The sequence below is a fragment of the Phascolarctos cinereus genome, unplaced genomic scaffold, assembly GCF_003287225.1.
Source record: "Phascolarctos cinereus isolate Bilbo 61053 unplaced genomic scaffold, phaCin_HiC Scaffold_3;HRSCAF=262, whole genome shotgun sequence".
In the NCBI taxonomy this organism is placed as follows: domain Eukaryota; kingdom Metazoa; phylum Chordata; class Mammalia; order Diprotodontia; family Phascolarctidae; genus Phascolarctos; species Phascolarctos cinereus.
Genome location: NW_027555736.1, coordinates 74,720,611 through 74,739,177, shown reverse-complemented (window position 1 = coordinate 74,739,177; position 18,567 = coordinate 74,720,611). Strand labels below are relative to the sequence as shown.

Below are 18,567 nucleotides of genomic sequence, written 5' to 3'. Positions count from 1 at the left end.
CTGAACTATAATGGGTAGTTACAAAAATATAAATTGCTCAGAAAAACAGGACAGGAAATAGAGTACTTAAATAACCTCATCTTGGAAAAACAAACTGAACAAGTTATAAATGAATCCTCAAAGAAAAATGCCCCAGGACCAGATGGATTTATAGGTGAGTTTTACCAGATGTTTAAAGAACAATTCCATTACTACACACTTTTCCTTTTTTTATTAATTTATTTCGATTTATCAAAAATCACTTCCATATGCTTTTGAGTTTAAAATTTTTCTCCCCCTTCCTTCCCACCATCCTCCCCAAGATGGACCACAGTCTGATATAGGCTATACATATACATTCCTATTAAACATATTTTCACATTAGTGATATTTTAAGAAAGAATTAGAACCAATAGAAGGAACCACCAGAAAGAGGAAACAAAACTCAACAGAAGAGAAAAAAAAATAGCGAACACTATGCTTCAGTCTGCATTCAAATTCTATAGTTCTTTCTTCGGATGTGGATAGCATTTTCCATCATGAGGCCTTTGGAGATCAGACTTTTTTTTTTCCAAATAAGAAAGAAAGGAGCATATCAAATTCCTTCACTGATACAAATGTTCTTCATACTTAAACCAAGGAGAGTCAAAACGGAGAAAGAAATCTGTAGAAAACTATCCCTAATGAATATTGATGCAAACATTTTAATTCAGATATTAAGAAAATTACAGCAACATATCACAAAAATTACACACTATTGCTAGGCTGGATTCATATCAGGAATTCAAGGCTGGTTCAATATATGGAAAATTATGAACATAACATTAAAACCAAATAATTTATTATATAGATTAAGATAATAAAATGTTTTTGCTAGAAATGTATAATTTGTTGAGTGACAGCATCCATTTCTGTTAAAAATACTAGGAAGAATAGAAATAGAGCTTTCCATAAAATGATAAGTAATATCTACCTAAAACCAAGAACCAGCATTATCTCTAACAAGAATAAGCAAAGAGGCCTTTCCAGTAAGATTAGTGATAATATCAGCAAAGGATGGGCATTATCACCACTACTATTCGGTATAGGGCTCGACATGCTAGAAAGTAAGACAGGAAAAAGAAATTGAGGCAATAAGAACAGATTAAAAAACAGCAAAATTATAACTTCTTGCAAGTGATAATGATTTACTTAGAGAATCCTAGAAAGTCAGCTAGAAAACTAATTGAAAAAATGAGCAATTTCCAGCAAAGTTGTAGGATGTAAAAAAACCCAGATAAATACCAGCATTTCTAGATACTACCAATAAAATTCAGCAGGAAGAGATAGTAAAAGTCTGTTTAAAATGTGTGGAAGTCTACTTTCCAAGTCAAACAGGAACTGTATGAACATAATTACAAAATACTTTATCCAAATATAGATCTACGTGGTAAAATAGTAATTACTCATGGGTAGGCTGAGCCAATATAATAAAATTACAATAGTATCTAAATATATTTACTTACTTCCATAACAGTCAAACTACTAAAGAACTTTATGGAGCTAGAAAAAAATCATAACAGAATTTACCTGGAGAAATAAAAAGTTACAAATATTAAGGGAATTAAATTTTTGTTTTTAAACGTGGGAAGGAAGAGGACTTGGATGAACCAGATCTCAGACTTTACTACATAGCTGTAATTTGTTAAAAACAAAACAGTTTAGTACCAGGTAGGAAATTGATCAGTGGAACAGATTAGGTCCACAGTATGAAGAAGCAAATTATAACAGTAGTCTAGGGTTTAACACATCCATAGATCCAAAATATTGGAACAAGAATTCATTATTTGACAAAAACTGGAAAGCAGTGTGGCAGAAACTTGGCATAAATCAGCATCTCACTATACACCATGACAAGTTGCAAATGAGTACAAGTTTTAGACTCATAAACAAATTAGAGGAACATAGAAGAAATTACCTGTCACAACTATTCATAGACTAAGAGTTCATGACCGAAATTACAAAAAAAGCCGGAAACTAAGGGTGATGGGAAGGGGAATCTTTGCAGCATTTTTCTGTAGTAATGATCTCATTTCTAAGGTATTTAGGGACTTGATTCTGTAAGAATAAGAGTTATTCCCTAATTGATAAATGGTCAAAGGATATGAATAGGTGCTTTTCATAGAAAGAGACCCAAGTTATCGATAGCCATATTAAAAAATGTTCATAATCACTAATGATGAGAAAAATACAAATTAAAACAATTATGTGGTATCACCTCACATCCATCAGTTTGGATAAGATGACACAAAAGGAAAATGACTCATGCGAGAAGGAATGTGGGAAAATAATTACTCTGATACACTGTTGGTGGAGCTGTGAACTAGCTTAACCATTCTGGAGAACAATTTAGAACTGTGCCTAAAAGCTATAAAAGTATACATACTCTTTGACCCAGCAATACTACTACTAAGTCTGTACTCCAAATAGATCAAAGTGAGAAGAAAAGGACTCATGTGAACAAAAGAGGCAACTCTTTTTGTGGTGGCAAAGAAATGAAAACCTGGGGATGTCCATCAGTTGGGGAATGGCTGAACAAGTTTTGTGTATGTAACAGAATGCTATTGTGCTATAGCATATGGCAAAGGGGATGTTTTCAGAAAAAACCTGGGAAGACATGTATGAACTGATACAAAGTGAAGTAAGCAGAATCAGAGAAACAATATACACAGTACGGCAATATTGTAATGATAATCAACTATGACAAACTTAGTAACTGATGAATACAGTAACCTATGATATTTCCAAAGGACTTATGATGAAAAATGCTACCCATCTCCAGAGAGAGAACTGGGACTCAGAGTGCAGACTGAAGCACGTTGGTTTTTTGGACATGGCAAATGAGGGCATTTGTTTAGTTTGATTACACATTTCTCCCTTCCTTCCTTCCTTTATGCATGCATGTAATGGGGTTAAGTGAGTTTTCCAGGATCACACAGCTAGTAAGTGTCAAGTGTCTGAATGCAGATTTGAAGTCACGTCTTCCTGACTCTAGGGCTTGGTGCGCCATCCGCTGAGCCACCTAGCTGCCCCTGACTATACATATTTATAAAAGGTTTTGTTTTTCTTGCTCTCTCAATCAATAAGGGAGGGAGAGAATTCGCAATTGCAAATAAAATGAAATTTAAGCAATAAAAAACATGAAAAGTGTGTTCAGTTTTAGACATACTAAGTTTAAGATATCTGTGGTTCAAGATGTCTAGTAGGCAGTTAGAAGTAAAAGACTGAAAGATCATAGAAAGGTTAAGGCTGATAAATCTACATAGAGAATTAAAATGATGGGAGGTATTAGCTGTTAAGATTATCAAGTGAAATAGAATAGAGGGAAAAAAGAAAAGGTACCAGGACAGAGCCTTGAGAGATATATTCTCATTTAGGAGATGAGACCTGGATAAAGATCTAGCAAGTGAGATTGAGAAAGAGTGGTGGTTAGTTGGTATGAGAAGGAGAATGGGTCAGAGAAGTGTCATGAAAATCTAAATGAGAATATTAAATAGAAGAGTGTTGATTAACAGTGTCAAAAACTGCAGAGAAGTCAAGAAGGATGAATATTGAGAAAAGATCCTTAGATTTCACAACTAAAAGGACCTTCGTAACTTTGGAGAAAGCAGTTAAAGATGAAGTTAGCAGTTACATTTCAGAGGGTTAAGAGGACACTAACAACTCAGAAAATAAGGAAAGGACTTCAGAAAATCTTTCAGTGAAATCCACAATAATATGAAAAAGATTGGTCTCATATGCATACTGAAGTGGATGAAAAAACAAGTACCTGAGTTTCTCTAGTATTGCTGAGCCTAAAATGGTGTAGGAAGAAATTGTTCTATATTGCATTTAAGATGTTTTACATTGTTACCGTGGTCCCAGACTGCTAGAGGCAACAAAAATCCGTGTTTTTAAAGTTAACATTTTTGTAATTCTCTGTTTCTGGGAATCTCAGAAGAATCAAAATTGCAAGTAATTCAAAGGGCCTTTCAAAGGTGAGCATTGTATGGGTTGAAACTTGTTTCCAATGATGACCAGCGTGTAAGAAATATGAGACTCATTATTGAGTATTTCAGTCAGTAGGTGTCTATTTGCCATCAGTGTATCAGGTACATGGCTAAACATGGGAGGTCACCAAATGAGTAGAGAGAAGAGAGCAGAGAAGTCATCAAAAAGAAGGTAGAGCTGATTATGTGTTTAGAATGAGATTTAAGCAATGAACAGGGACAGGAAGAGGGACTTTAGTTTCTTGAGATTAGGAGAACTGGAAGGCAGCTCCTGTGGGGGCTTATGGAAAGGCTTAGAAAGAATCAGGCTGTATGAGAAGACTGGTGGAAGTTGCTCTCTGCTTTGCACCCACCTAGATGAGCAGTGGAAAATATGAAAGTGTAGAACCCATCATTGTAATTGTATTTTTTGGAATGAAATTTTACCTGTGTGCCTTCCTTGCAAATAATGTGGATTCTCTATTTTGACCACCCTTTCTGATATATTATACTGCAGGAATTTCTGTGGGCATATGAAAATAGGCCGTTAGCTTTTTTCTTTTCTCAATTTTATAAATAAGCAGCATATTCAACAGAAAGCACACATAAAAAGGGAAGGTCTTTTTCCTTAGACATCACGACCGTGTGATAGTACTAGGATATTGCTATTTTGGTATTTTTAATTTTCTTTTGGATATACTTGTTGTTTTGGTTTTGGTCACCTATCTGCTCAATTGTGGTCAAATTTAATCTGAACCTTATACATTATGTGTTAGTGATTGTGACTGTAGCAGAGAAGTTAGGTGAATCCTATGAAGAGAAAGCAGGAGTATTGTTCTGAGAGTATGATTGTTTTATTCAGTAGTATAGTATAGCAATTATTTTTCATTCTAAGTACTTCCTATTCTAAGAAATTCCTAAATTTTAAATTTAATTTTAGTCTACAGTTTAGAAAGTATCTTAGATTCAGCCAGTGGGTCAGAATTGCTTAACAGGACAGAAGAGCAATAGTAAACAAGCAGAAAAGAGACATCTTTTGAAATTGAATTTGTAGGTTCTAAGAAATTGAGTATAGGATGTAAGAAATGTCAAGACATCTTTGGAAAAGTGTTCATATGTATGTGGAATCAGCAATGAATTTTTATGTTTTTAAGTTATTTCTACTAATGTCTAGCTTTATTTTTTTCTTTGGATTTGTGTGGGGTGTTCAGTAAAAGTATAGAAATCCTTTTGGACTTAAAGCTTGTCTTACTTTCATCCTGCATTTCTTCACAAATGACCCAGGGGTCTTTAGAAGACAAAGTCCTTTTTTTCCCCAGCAACATATAAATACTAAGTGTAGCTGCTATAGAGCTACTATTGCACATTTTTGGTGATATACTAACACTTTTCCCCTTCGTTCTTAGGGTTTGAAAGTATCCTCGAAGGGCTGTTTGGACCTGGATTATTAAAAGATCTCAGTTTATTTAAAGGTATTCAGTCTTTTTTTGTTTCTGTTCTGCTGTCCTAATAACAGAAACACTAGTCTCCAAACAATGTATGTTACCTTGGTGATTTGTTCTTCAATCCCCTACCCTTTCCTTGTTCACAGTTTCTTATTGGTTGAAATTACGCATGCACACACACATACACATACACACACATTCCTCTTTTATAGCTAGAAGCATAAATGTTTTACATAAATACTTTTATGTAAGGCAATTATACACATACACATATAATGCTAATATGAATTTAGCACTTTAGCAAAGCATTATTTTTTCCTTTCTAGTAAATAATTATTTGAAACTGCTTATACGCATATTCTTTGTTACCATAAGTAATTTTGTGACTTAACCTAATTTGCTTTTGCTATAATTTTACAGACTGTGAACCTGAAGGTGTTTCTGATTGGACTTTTAATGAAAATTGTCTATTCTGTTGCTTAAGAAGGGAAAAAGTAAAGGTAACTATAAAGCTTATGCAACTTCATGTCTGGGGTAGTTTTTAAAATTCTTACCTTTTTTAGCTGTGGAAAGGCAAGATCAACCCATAATTTTGTGTAAAATGTACATATAAGCCAGTATTCCGGGAGGTATTATCAAACATTATTTATATTTAGATAGTCTGTGCATTATTTTCTTTTTGATGATTTTAGGTGCCAGCTAGCATTGCTTCATTTAGATGAGTGATTGATTGAGTGAAGCTAAATAGACAGCTAGGCAGAGGAGTCTTGTATTTTAAATTTGAATTGTACCACTATTTAAATACAGATTCTTAGCCTGAATAATACAATTTATAGGGTAAATAATCATGTTCTTTGTAAACAGAATAGTAATTTATGTTTATGTTGTCCAAGTACTCAAAAGTTAGTAGTATTCATTGCAAAATGCATATTATATATTTCTCCTATATTATTTTGTGAGCTCCTTGGGGACAGAAGACTGTCTGTTTGCATCCCCATCTCATTTTGCATTCCCAGTGCTTAGCACAGTGACTGGCACATAGTAGGTAATTAATAAATGTTTATTGGTTAATTGACTCCATTTAGAGACCTGGTCACAATACTAATTCTTAAAACAGATAGACTAAAGTAATTTATTTTCTGTAATTTATAGTGTTTTATAATTCAATTGTATAAATTGTGTGGCCCTCCGCAAAATTGAGTAAAGTGCCTTTAGGTTGAATATAGTTTGTTTTGGTTTTTAAAAATCAGAAACTTACTACTTTAATTGCTTGTAACATTTAGTTATAATGAGGTGTTATATAGCATTTTATTTCTATTATCGTTCTCCTAGTCTTGAGTCATTAGAAACCCTCATAGTTCCTTCTCATTCCACATTGATTTAACTGCTAAATCTTCTTGATTTTCCTTCATGTGCTTTCATTCATTTCCTACTGGTCACTGTGCTCGTCCAAATCCTCATTACTTAAAGCACAGACTTGAAACATGGCCTCATAGTCACAGGATCATAGATCTAGAATTGGAAGGAACCTGAGAGGCCACCTAATCCAACTCCTGCATTTTATAGGTGAGGAAAATAAGGTCTGCGAGGTTAGGTGATTTCCTTACAGTTGCACAGAGGTAGTAAGCATCAGAAGTGGGATTTTTACCTAGATTCTCTAACTCCAGAGTCCATTCTTAGCTCATTCAACTGGATCTGTATTGGTTATGTAACTGATTTCTCTATATTTGTTGGTTACCCTATCTTCTCCAGTTCTATTCTACACACTATTATCATGCTACTTTAACCAAAAGTTTATTTTATAAATATTGATTTCTGCCTCCAAACCTTCCATAGCTCTTCTATAGAGGATAGGGACTAAACACCTTAGACTGACATTTAATGCCTTCTGCAGTCTCAATTCCTACCCAACTCTCTAACTTCATTTTCTTCTCTTTCTTTATAGCAACTCTCTTTTCTTCCAAACTATTCTATTCTCTGTTCTCCATTATGAATTCTTAGTTTCCTACAGTTGCTTGGGGGTGGGGGTGAGGTGGGGTGGGCTTCTTTGCTATTCCTCAAACAAGACACAATCTCACTTGCTGTTCTCACACACTTCCCAATTCCATTAATTTCAACTGGATGTTGAATTCTTGTCTTCCTCATTACCTCTTGGCTTCCCTGACTTCATGTCCCAGCTAAAATCCCATCTTTTACAAGAAACCTTTCCTGATCCTCCTTAATGCTGGTGCCTTCCCTCTAAGGTTATCTCCAACTTATCTTATTTTGTTTGCGTGTTGTCGTACCTGTTAGCCTGTGAGTTCTTTGAGAGTGTGAATTTTTTTGGTGGGGGTGGGGGAGTGGGGACTGTGTTCCTAGCACTTAGAACAATTTGTGGTGCATAGTAGGTGCTTAATAAATGCTTAGGGACTTGACTTGATCTGACTCTTAGGAGATCTAAACAGGTTAACATAATGGGCTAAATTTAATAAAGTGAAATTAAATATAGGTATGAATGTAAAATTTTGTGTTTGGTTTCATAAAATAATGTCACAAGTTCAGTATAGGGATTATGTGACTAGATAGCAGTTCCTGGGTGAGGGGAGAACCCTGGATGGTTTTAGTGACGTGCAGTCAATGAGAGATACGGCAATAAAAACCTGTCCAGTCTTACACTGTCTTAAGAGAGAGCTAGCATACATAATAAGGGAATTGAGAACCTGTATTTTGCTCTGCTTTGGTCAGACCACATTTAGAATATTTGGTTCAATTTTATGTCTAAAATTTTAGGGAAGATTTTGTTAAGCTGGAACTTGGCTAAGGAAAAGAACCAGATATTAAGGAAATTAGAGATGGTACCATGTGATGATCATTTGAAGGAACTAGGGATGAATAACCTGGAAAAGAGAAGATTTGAGGGAGACACGAAAGCTGTCAAAGTATCTTAAAGTCTTGAATGTAGAAGAGGTCTTAGTCCTATTCTGTTTGTTCCTAGGCAACAGAATTGGCAATAGTAGATGGAAGGTGCAGAGGCATATTCACGCTTGGTATAAGGAGGAAAAACTCTAATTAAATTCAAGCTGACCAAAATGAAATAGGTTGCCTCTCAGGGGGAGTTTCTCACAGGATCAAGAAAAGGTTGGATAACCATTTGTCAGGTATCTGTTATAGGAGGAATTTCAGTTCATATATGGATTAGACTTAGATGACTTGAGGGTATCTCTAAAGAGATTCTGTGATAATTAACATTTTATCCTTTAGGAATTTTATAAGAGGAACAGGTATGTGGGGGAGATTTTTGGTTTCCACTTTTTTTTTTAGTGGTAGTAGCTGAAATGCCTCAAAAACTAAACTCTGTTTCTGAAGTCTGTTCTCAAGGGTTAATTACTTTTGGGGACTTAGGTCAAAATGGCACTCAGAAACTTCCATTTTTATCTTGGGGAGGACAAGTTGGAGGTATTAAGTGCAAAAGAATGAGTTAACTTCCACTAAGTTTTACCAAGGTCATGGAACTTTTTTCTCCCTTCTTAAGACTCCCAGATGCTGGATATTCTACAATGTAATCTCACTTTGCTCTTTCATTTATCCTTTGTTATATTACCTCCCCCAGACTATGTCTCTTCCACACCATCATTTGTTAAATCAGTTGAATTCATCAATACTTATAAACTGCCTACTACATATAAAGTATTATGAATAATAGGACAGATGAATAAATGTCCTTACCTAAAGGGGCAGATACATAAATATCTATTATAGAAGGTCAGATATCAGTGTTACAACAGTGATATACATTGGGGGAATCAGAGAAGAAAGGGAGCATATCTAGTTGGAATGAGGAAAGGCTTTGTTAGCCTGCTGCTCTCTGGCCATAACAGCTGGGGTCTAGTCAAACAGGGATCAACAAACTATAGGCTAAGGGCCAAATCCAACTGGCTGCCTATTTTTGTGTAGCTTATGAACTAAGATGGTTTTTACATTTTTAAAAATGTAAAACATATTTCCTAGATTACACAAGAACATCCCTTGTAGTGGGTTAAGTATTTCCTGTACCTCTGGTGCCTGTCATATCTCTGGTCCGGAATGAGGAGCATCTAAAGGATGCTACATGTGTCGTATCAGGGTCTGAGGGAATGAAAGAGTATAAGAATCTCAACCATGGTTCATTAGTAGTGAGAAGACAAGAGCACAGGAGAGTTTCTACTTATTTGGGGAGTTAGTTTCAGGACTTTAGCCTTATGGAAAATCATGTAGAAGTTATTTTCTTTTATACCCAATTGAAAGTGTTTTCGTTTTGCCATTTCTCCAAAAAATAGGGCTTAGAAAGGTTAAAACAGTTTGCCCAGTAGTGACTTAGTAAGAGTCAGAACCAGGACTAAGTCACTTAACATATAACCTATGTACTTTCTATTATACCACACTTCCTTACCTTTTTTTTTCTTTTTTGCTTTTTGGTGAGGCAGTCAGGGTTAAGTGATTTGCCCAGGGTCACATAGCTAGTAATTATCAAGTGTCTGAGATTGGATTTGAATTCAGGCCCTCCTGGCTCCAAAGCTAGAGCTCAATCCACTGTGCCACCTAGCTGCTCCCACACTTCCTTATCTTAAGAGTGGTCTTAGAAGGCTAGGGTTCTTTTTATCCAGTTTCCTTCTACCATAGGGGAGGAAAGAGCTTCTGTGAAACTGTTCTTAGCCCTTTTAGGGGAAAAGCTGAGTTGAAAAGGATTGAGCATTTCTTAATCTCTAGACCAGGAGTCAGGGATGGGGTGGGGGGGGAGTAGAAAGATGATTAGTGGAGATGCTTGAAGAAAAATACAGATCATAAAATCATAGATTTAAGAGATGAAAGAGACCTTAGGAATCACTGAGTTCAACTCCCCTGTTTTACAGATGAGGAAACTGAGGTCCAGAGAAGCTATACGACTTGTACAGAGTCACACAGCTAATATCTGAGATGAGATAAGAACCAAGGTCTTCCTGATTTCAGTGCTCTACCCTTGAAGAGTTTATGGTCTAGCCTGGGGCAGTATGTATGTATGTATGTAAATAGGATTATATACAATAGAGACTAGATGATGTTGGGAAAAGGCAGTAGCTGCTTGAGTGGGGTTAGGGGAGGTCCAGAAAGGCAGAAGGTGGTTTAAAACTGAGCCTTTAAAGGAATTGAGAGGTGCAAGCAGTTTTTTCCCCCAGCTGTTAGAAATGAATGCTCAAAAAAGTTGAGACCACTGCTCTAGACTTAATCTTTGGATGAAACAATTCCAAGAAACATTTCCCTCTGGGATTTAGAACCTTGTGGGCATTCCAACAAGGGTCAGTATTTCAGTAATGAAGCCCATTTTCATTCTAAAACAGCTTCATCCAATACTAGTTAAGATACAATTCAAAGGAAAACTATTTTGTCACATTTACCATTTTAACACCAGTACTTTATATTGGGAATGATGAGAGGAACGGTTATTAATGCTTAGGAAAGAAAAACGTAAGTTTCAGATCTGAAAAGAAGAAAGCACTGCTTAACTGCAGATAAGCCCTGGAGGATGTCTATGCAATATATCCATCTTAGATTTAGAAATAATTTACCTTAAGCCACATGGGGATATGAATAATTATAGCTTGTAAATTTTCATTAGTTTTCTAAGTAGAGAGATTCTAGGACCCTTGGTGTAGCTATGTCATAATAGTAATGGGCCCCTGAGGGGTTCGATCAAAATACTGTAACTGATAATGAGGAATTGGTTTAGAGGAGATAGCCAAGAATTAAGACAAGTCCAGTTATTACTATTATGCTTTGGAGATTTGTTCATAAAATCAGTTATTTGCCACCAGTTTTGCCCTTGAATCAGTTCAGTTTTAAGTACTATCATTTTAGTCATTCAGCATATTTTCCACAGCTGAATGTTACAAGTTTGTCTGTGGTGATAGAGGCGCAAGATTTGTTAATGCAAACAAGATTAATTTAAAATGTCAACTCCTGTGGCATGTAGAAACAAATAAGGAGGTCTTCCATCAACACTAGTTAAAAAGTTATTAAATTTTTAAAGGTGAAAACAATCATTACATTTTCAAATGATCAGATGACTTAAAATAAAGTGATACTTAAGATTTATCAGCTCTAACTTAGTCCTACACTCTTCACTCTACACTATCTTTTTATTGTGAAATCTAGGATTAGAGGTATAGTGAACATCTAGGCAAACTTGTGGCAAGACCTCATAGTTCAGAGGTGACAAGGCCATGACAGTTTAGGCATTCAACACTGTAGCTTCTGCTCTGCACTCTCTGGAGCTCTCTGTTGACTTTCAGATTACCTGATGAAGAAAGCTTTTAGAAACTAATAATCACTTCTCTCTGTGTTTGAGCAGCAAACGTAAAACATTTAAGAAGAAGTAATCAATCTTCTGTGTCAACTTCCTTTTAATCATACGCAAATCCATTTCTCTACACTTTAGCAAACTTAAGTGAATCTTGCAGAAAATAATGTTTTTCAGGACCTGGAAATGATCTATACCAGTATGGAGGTTAGATGACCTTTAAGGTGCCTTCCAACTCTTAGAATTATATATCATGGTTGAAGAAATGATGAAATATTAGGAGATTGCATTTAACATTTTTATTGTTGCTATGTAAATAGATACTAAATAGCTGTTCTTTGGTAAATGGGTGACAACCAGAAAGATTAATAAAGGTTTCTGAATATACAGTGTCTAGGACATCACTTTATATTCTTCCTTATACCTTTTATACTCTCTTTTTGAAAATTATTAGGGGAAAAGAATTGATTATCCTAATACCACGTTTGATATGTTCACTTAACTGCCCACCTTTGAATCATCTTCATATTCATTAGTTACTGTCATTTATGAATTTGAGGAGGTAGTGTTATGCCTAATTTTGAAATTAGTATATACATACATATATGTGTACACATAAATATGTATGTTTAGGAAAAATACTAGACATATAAATTAAGCAATTAAATGTTTATGTAGCTGCTATGTGAATTAAATTTGGTACGAAAATGTGGAAGATTGAAGGTTCTGTGCCTTGTTTTTGGTTCTCATAGAAATCTCTGTATGTTGTCTGAAAAACTCTTTTTAGGTTTGACTGCTGTAGTGCCTTCCCCCTAAGATCATTTTGTATGTATGTGTACATGTACATGTTGGGTTCCCTGAATATACTCTAATGTTCTTAAGGGCAGGAACTGTTTTTGCTTTAGTTTTTGTAGCCCCAGTGCCTGGCACATAGTGGACACTTGATAAATGATTTTTGACTGGTTGAACATCTATTGAAAAGGATCTTGAAAATTTCAGAGTTGATGAAACTGGTTGCATTTTAATTCTCCTGTTGCTTTGATAACAGTCTGTACTGAAAGACTGTGTATAAGCCATTTTGGCAGAGGAAAGCCTGGTTTGAAGGATCTTTGTTTTTCCGTGCAGTATGAGGCTATTACAAGTCTCATAGTAAATCCCTGAACAACTAGATGAAGGAGGGAAATTTTTCTTTGAACTTGCTTTTGATATTTATCAACACTCTTATAGAAACGGTTTGCTAATTTAATATCAAAATTTTGTGAATATTCCTTTGGATGAACCCACTTTCTTAAATCATTGTTTAAATTGGACCTGTTCCTTGTAACATAAGAAATGGTAAATATATCCACCATAATGTTCATTAGAATTACTGTTATGATTTTAAGACTGTTTAGACCAAAGTGAAGAATTATTTTGTTACATGATAAGCTTAATTTTTTTGCATGCATTTAAAATAGTCACACCTTCTTTAAGTTTAATGATATTTTAAATATATACTTTATGTACTGTGTGATTATTCATTATTAAGCAGTATAATTGATAAGAGAAGCATGCTGTTTACAGGATACATAGTTTTGTTGTGGAGTTTTAGGGGCAAAGAAAGAAATTAATGCTTCAGGGAAATTAACAAAACAAAGTTTTCCACTTAACTGCACTCAAGTCAGTGTTTGTTTATACTTCTTAATGTCCATATGTATTCCTATTTAGAAATTTAAAATATCGATTTAATCTTCCATTATGAAAAGAAATGCATGTCCTTGAATTCTAGTAAATTTTATAGACTTTAAAGGCCACTCAAAAACCTTTCCTTTCCATTCTGCTCTCATTTTCTCATAGTGTGGCATTCAGTTAACTGGATTATTCACACTGGTCAACGTAAGCACAAATCAGTGAGGCTTTTCCTAATTGGCAGTGCAGCATTGGACAAAGATTAGATAGAGAGATTGGGGGGGGAGGGATGAATTTAGTTTTCCTTTTCTCCTACTATGGCTGCCCTCTAAACAGATTCTTTTGATTTTTTTTCTCTTGTCTCACTGAATAATACCATGTAGTTAATTTTCTGTGAAATTCTTCTAATAAATAAAAATCACTATACCTTGGTAAAGAGAGAAGCCAATAAACTTGTATTTTCAGTACATTATTAATTATATTTTTATTTTAAAGTACTTATATTTGCAAAATAACTTTTTAAAAATGATCCAACTCGATATGTGATCTCGAGTTTTACTCAAAGGTCTATATAGAATCTTTAGTGGAATTATAAATGGAGATCTTATAAGAGGGGGGTTTGTGTGTGTACATATGTATGTGTGTGTGTGTGTGTGTGTGTGTGTGTGTGTGTGTGTGTGTTTTGTCCCCGAGATCTTAGTGCAAGTTTAAGCTCTTAAATGCATCTACTCTGTGTGTATATATTTAGTATATATTAATAAATGCACTCTCCTTTTGCATTTATAGTCATTGGAGAGAAGACTTTGGTTGAAATTCAAATATATTTATGTGAATTTTGATTTTGAATTAGAAGTGGCAATGAGATTTTAAAAATTCATCTTAAGTTGTATTAAAATATTTTTATTTTATGTTGGTATGTAATTATTCTTTTGTGCCTTTTGAGGAGAAATATTTTTCGCAAATGTTTCACTGACTGTTTTTACAGGAACATTTAGTCGATCTGGATGAACCAGCTTTGGGAGCTGGGCAAGAAGCTCTGCTTAGACAAGGGCAAGCAAAAATCATTCGTTTCGAGAGACAAGCAGAAGAATTCCTCAATGCAGTCTTTTATAGAAAAGGTTGGTTTGGGGAAAGAATAATATCCAGGATTTGCAAGAGGTTGCTGATTTTGATCATTTTCTATGTTTTTGTTTTTCATTTGGTCAAAGTAAAAATTGATTGAAATTTGTCAAGGTAGTCACAGTCAGTTTGTTGCTCTGGAATAAGGTTTTGTTAAATTTTTAGTTAAGTAAATGGTAAAGTTATAATTACGCAAATTGCTTTGACTTTCTTGAGACTTGAGTGCGGCCTGAGAAATTGCCATCATGAGCTGCCATTTTTCCTAAACTTTCATTATTATTTAATGTTTGGGCTGTCTGCGAAACAAGCTATATAGAAATTGTAATCATATTTAAAAGATTTAATCTAAGTAAAAATGAAAAATATTTCTTTTTTTCTTGGGTGTTACTGGAATAAGATCTATTCAGACATTTTAGCAGATACCTTAATGTTTTTAAACGAGTGAAGAATATTCTAGCCATACTCAATATATGTAAATGGGTTTGAAAACTTAAATAATTATTTCAGTTATATGTTTGAATTAAGTTGGCATTAAAAAAGCCTTTTGCCTAAAAGTGTTTTTTCATAAATTTTTTAAAAAAATTTCAGTATTTGATTTATTTCTTATTAATCATAAGGTTGAAGAGATTCATTTAGATCATCTTGTCCATCCTCTTGCCTTTAGACATATTTGCTTGTAAGCAATACCTTTAGGAAAGGCTATTCTAGACTACTGTGATAAACCATCCCATTATATATATAAAAAAATCATTCATTTACCAGCCTAATTTCCTTTTCCTGCAGTTTTGTGTTCTTCCTTGATTGAGATGAAAGCTAGCTAGTACTTGAGCTTTGTCTAAAATCTTAATATGTTTAAAGTCTTATTTATAATATGACATCTAGAAAGGACCTTAAAGATTATCTGTCCCCTCATTTTTAGTGACCTCCAGGGATGCTCACTACCTTCCTCTTGGACTATTGTGGTCTCCTGAATAAAGCATCTTTCTAGCAATGACAAAACGCAGCCCACCCCCAAATTCCAGCGGTCTCCCTTATCTCCAAGATCAAACAGAAAAGCCTTCATTTGGCATTTAAAACCTTTCCCTCTGGTCCTTTCCTGCCTCTCTAGTCTCCTTACCCTTGACCCTACTCCACAACTCAGGAATTTAGCTCCATGGTCTCCCTTGCTATTGTCCACTCATGACACTTCCATCTCCCTGCCCTGGGCCTCTGCTCTGGCTGTCCTCACTTGTCTCCATCCGAGACTCAGCTCAAATCCTCACCTTGTGCTTGAAGTCCTTACCCCTTCTCCCCTGGACTGTTGTTATCTCTGTAACAAAGATTACCTTGCTGTCTACGCTATTTATATCTTAGATGTACACAGTTATTTGCATGTTCTCACTCCCATTAGACTATGAGTTCCTGGAGGAAAGGGACAATGTTTTTTCTTTTCTTTGTATCCCCAGCACTTAACCCAGGACCTTAAACAATGCTTATTGACTGATTGGCTAGAGAACTGGCCCCTAGAGCCAGGAAGGACCAGGGTACAGGATGCCTTCAGATCACTGTCAGATCACTGTATCTCTTAGTGCTCTAGGCCAGTATGTCAAACTCAATAAGACGGATAGAAGGATCCCTGCATGACACATATTGGCTTAGAAAACCACATGTTAACATTACCAATGTGCTATTGTTAACATGTGATTTTCTAAGTCAGTTTTACCAGTATGGTGTTACGTTTTTATTTATTTGGTTAAATGTTTCCCAGTGATAGTTGAATTTGGTTCAGGCCACACGCCTTTCAGCAGTGTATTTGATACCTCTGCTCTTTACAATTCTGTAAGACTGAGTTAAAAAGAAAATACCACACATTGTTAGAGAAGAGTCAGTAAAACACGGGTTCAGTCTTCTATGACATGGCCACAAAGTCACTAGTAAACAGGGGAATTCAAATCCAAATCTTCTTACTCTAAATTTGGTGCTTTCTTCAGTCAGTCAAAAAACGTTTAATAAGTACTTTCCAAGTGCCAAGCACTGTACTAAGTACAGGTACTGTGTTCTGAGTCAAAGAAAGACAGAAGTGTGGCCCCTGCTTTCAAGGAGCTCACATTCTAATGAGGGAGACAATATGCAAAAAAAACAGGTACATACAAGAGATAGTTAATGGGAAATAATTAGCCAATACATTAACTAATTTTCCTTAACTTTTTTCTCATTGGTTTTATTTTGTTATCATTTTTTTGTCTCACGTATAACCTCATGAAATTTTTTCATGTCTGAAGACCAAATTTAGAGCTCTCTGTAAGAGTTTGAAGTGTCAGCCTGCAATAGGAAGATAGAGAAATGACTGATCTGAGAGTTAGGAACATGTGAACTCCAGGAATGACTTACATGTAGTAGCTATGTGATCAGAGGCAACTTTTCAGAGTCAATTCTAGGAGACTTTTAGTTCCAGAAGAATTACGTATATACATCTGTGGTAGTTTGCTTCAAATTGATAAAATCTTATTGTTCCTCTATGCTATTAAAAAAAAAAGTGAGAGACTGACAAGTGCTAATTGTTCAGGGGTTATTCATGATCAGATATGTATGTATATGTGAATCTCATTGTATACATCCAGTAATAAATATTCATGTTCATCACATGCTTTAACTTTAGGGCATTCTCCATTTTCACATTTACATGGTTTTCTGTATAGCTGTATCACCATGCTTTGTGTTAGTGTGTTGGTAGTTTTTGCCTCCTAGATAAATCACAAGCCGCTTTTAAGAGTTGTTTTATACCTCTCTTTGGTTGGCTTCTTTGTCCCCCACCTTCATTCAGACTCTCTTTAAGCCTCTAGTGAACTTTATGTTGACCTCTGATTCCTTCTTACCTGTTCAGCACCTTACAGACCTTAAGTACATGGGAAGGTATCCATGCTACAAAATTACCTTTAGCTAGTTGCTATGGAAACTGATTAAAAATACAGTAATTCACTGTAAGGTTTAAATGATTGATAGATATTTTAAAGGGAATCTCATTTATTAATCATAATGAATTTCTCAGTTGTGTAAAACAAGTATCACTTTCCTTCTCTCTGGGGACAGGAAATTTGGAGATAAAAGGAAAGAGTGCTGTTCTTGGAGCCATCTTCCCTTTTCAAGCCCTATTTTCTGAAGGGAGGAGCCTCTTTCGATATGGACTTTGAGGAAAGAGAAGAAAAAGTTCAGTGACAATTATTTTTAAAGCTCACCTACATTTGTTTATTTCTGTACCCTTCTTTTTTTCCAGGCCCATCACTGTCATAGAAAATTACATTACAATGAGTCTTTTATATGTGTGTACACACACACACACACACACACACACACCTTTGAATGTAAATGGTGTTTTAAGTACTTAATTGTTAAAAACCTAAATGACTGAAATAAAGTTTAGGTTTTTGTTTTAGTGGCATACTTTGTGAAGGGATTTCAGATTTTCAGTTAATCAATTTTCTATGACTGATAAATTCAGCATTTGTGTTCCATGTAAGGTTCCTTTTAGCTTAGATCTCTGATCCTTTGTTTGAATTAAATTTACTTCAGTTGTCATTTTTGAGAGTGTGCCATTTTATTCTGATGAATGATTTACATTTTAGAATGTGGAGTTGTCATGTTTAGCTATTTTAATTAATAACTATTCTTAATAATTAAATGGTTGTTGTGCAGTTGATCAATTGTACCTGACTCTGTGATCCTGTGGACCATAACATCTGAGTACTATCCATCAGGTTTTCTTAATTAAATGTTAGCTATTTTTATTTCAGTTTGAGCTAATTTGTCACTTTTCTGTCCTGATAATGTTGTCTAAGTGTTCATATGGGGTACATATAATGTGTTTTAGGTACATTAAATAATCAAATATGTCCAAGGTTTTCAAAAGGAGCAGAAAATAAAACAGGACAAGTATTTATTCAATCCAGGCATTGTTTGCCTTTTTCTTAACTCTATTTCCGTTGTCCATATTGTCTTGCTCTCAGAAGTGAAAATGAGCTTCAGAGTCTGTTCTCAAGACTCTCTTCTCTAAGAATTTCTTTAACTATGGTTACTAATC

At 34.9% G+C, this 18,567-nt stretch overlaps 1 protein-coding gene across 4 annotated transcripts in view; it reads left to right on the top strand.

The window, feature by feature from the left end:
* The window catches only part of LCOR (ligand dependent nuclear receptor corepressor), a 130,448-nt gene that overhangs the window by 54,773 nt on the left and 57,108 nt on the right, over positions 1–18,567 (top strand). For 3 of the 4 annotated variants that reach the window (XM_020996977.2, XM_020996978.2, XM_078150943.1), the window contains exons 3-5: positions 5,393–5,458; positions 5,852–5,931; positions 14,377–14,509. The gene's annotated coding sequence lies outside the window, so the exon portion shown is untranslated. Of the gene's footprint in view, positions 1–5,392; positions 5,459–5,851; positions 5,932–14,376; positions 14,510–17,607; positions 17,697–18,567 lie in introns of those variants that run through there. The other variant, XM_078150942.1, reaches the window with a different exon arrangement.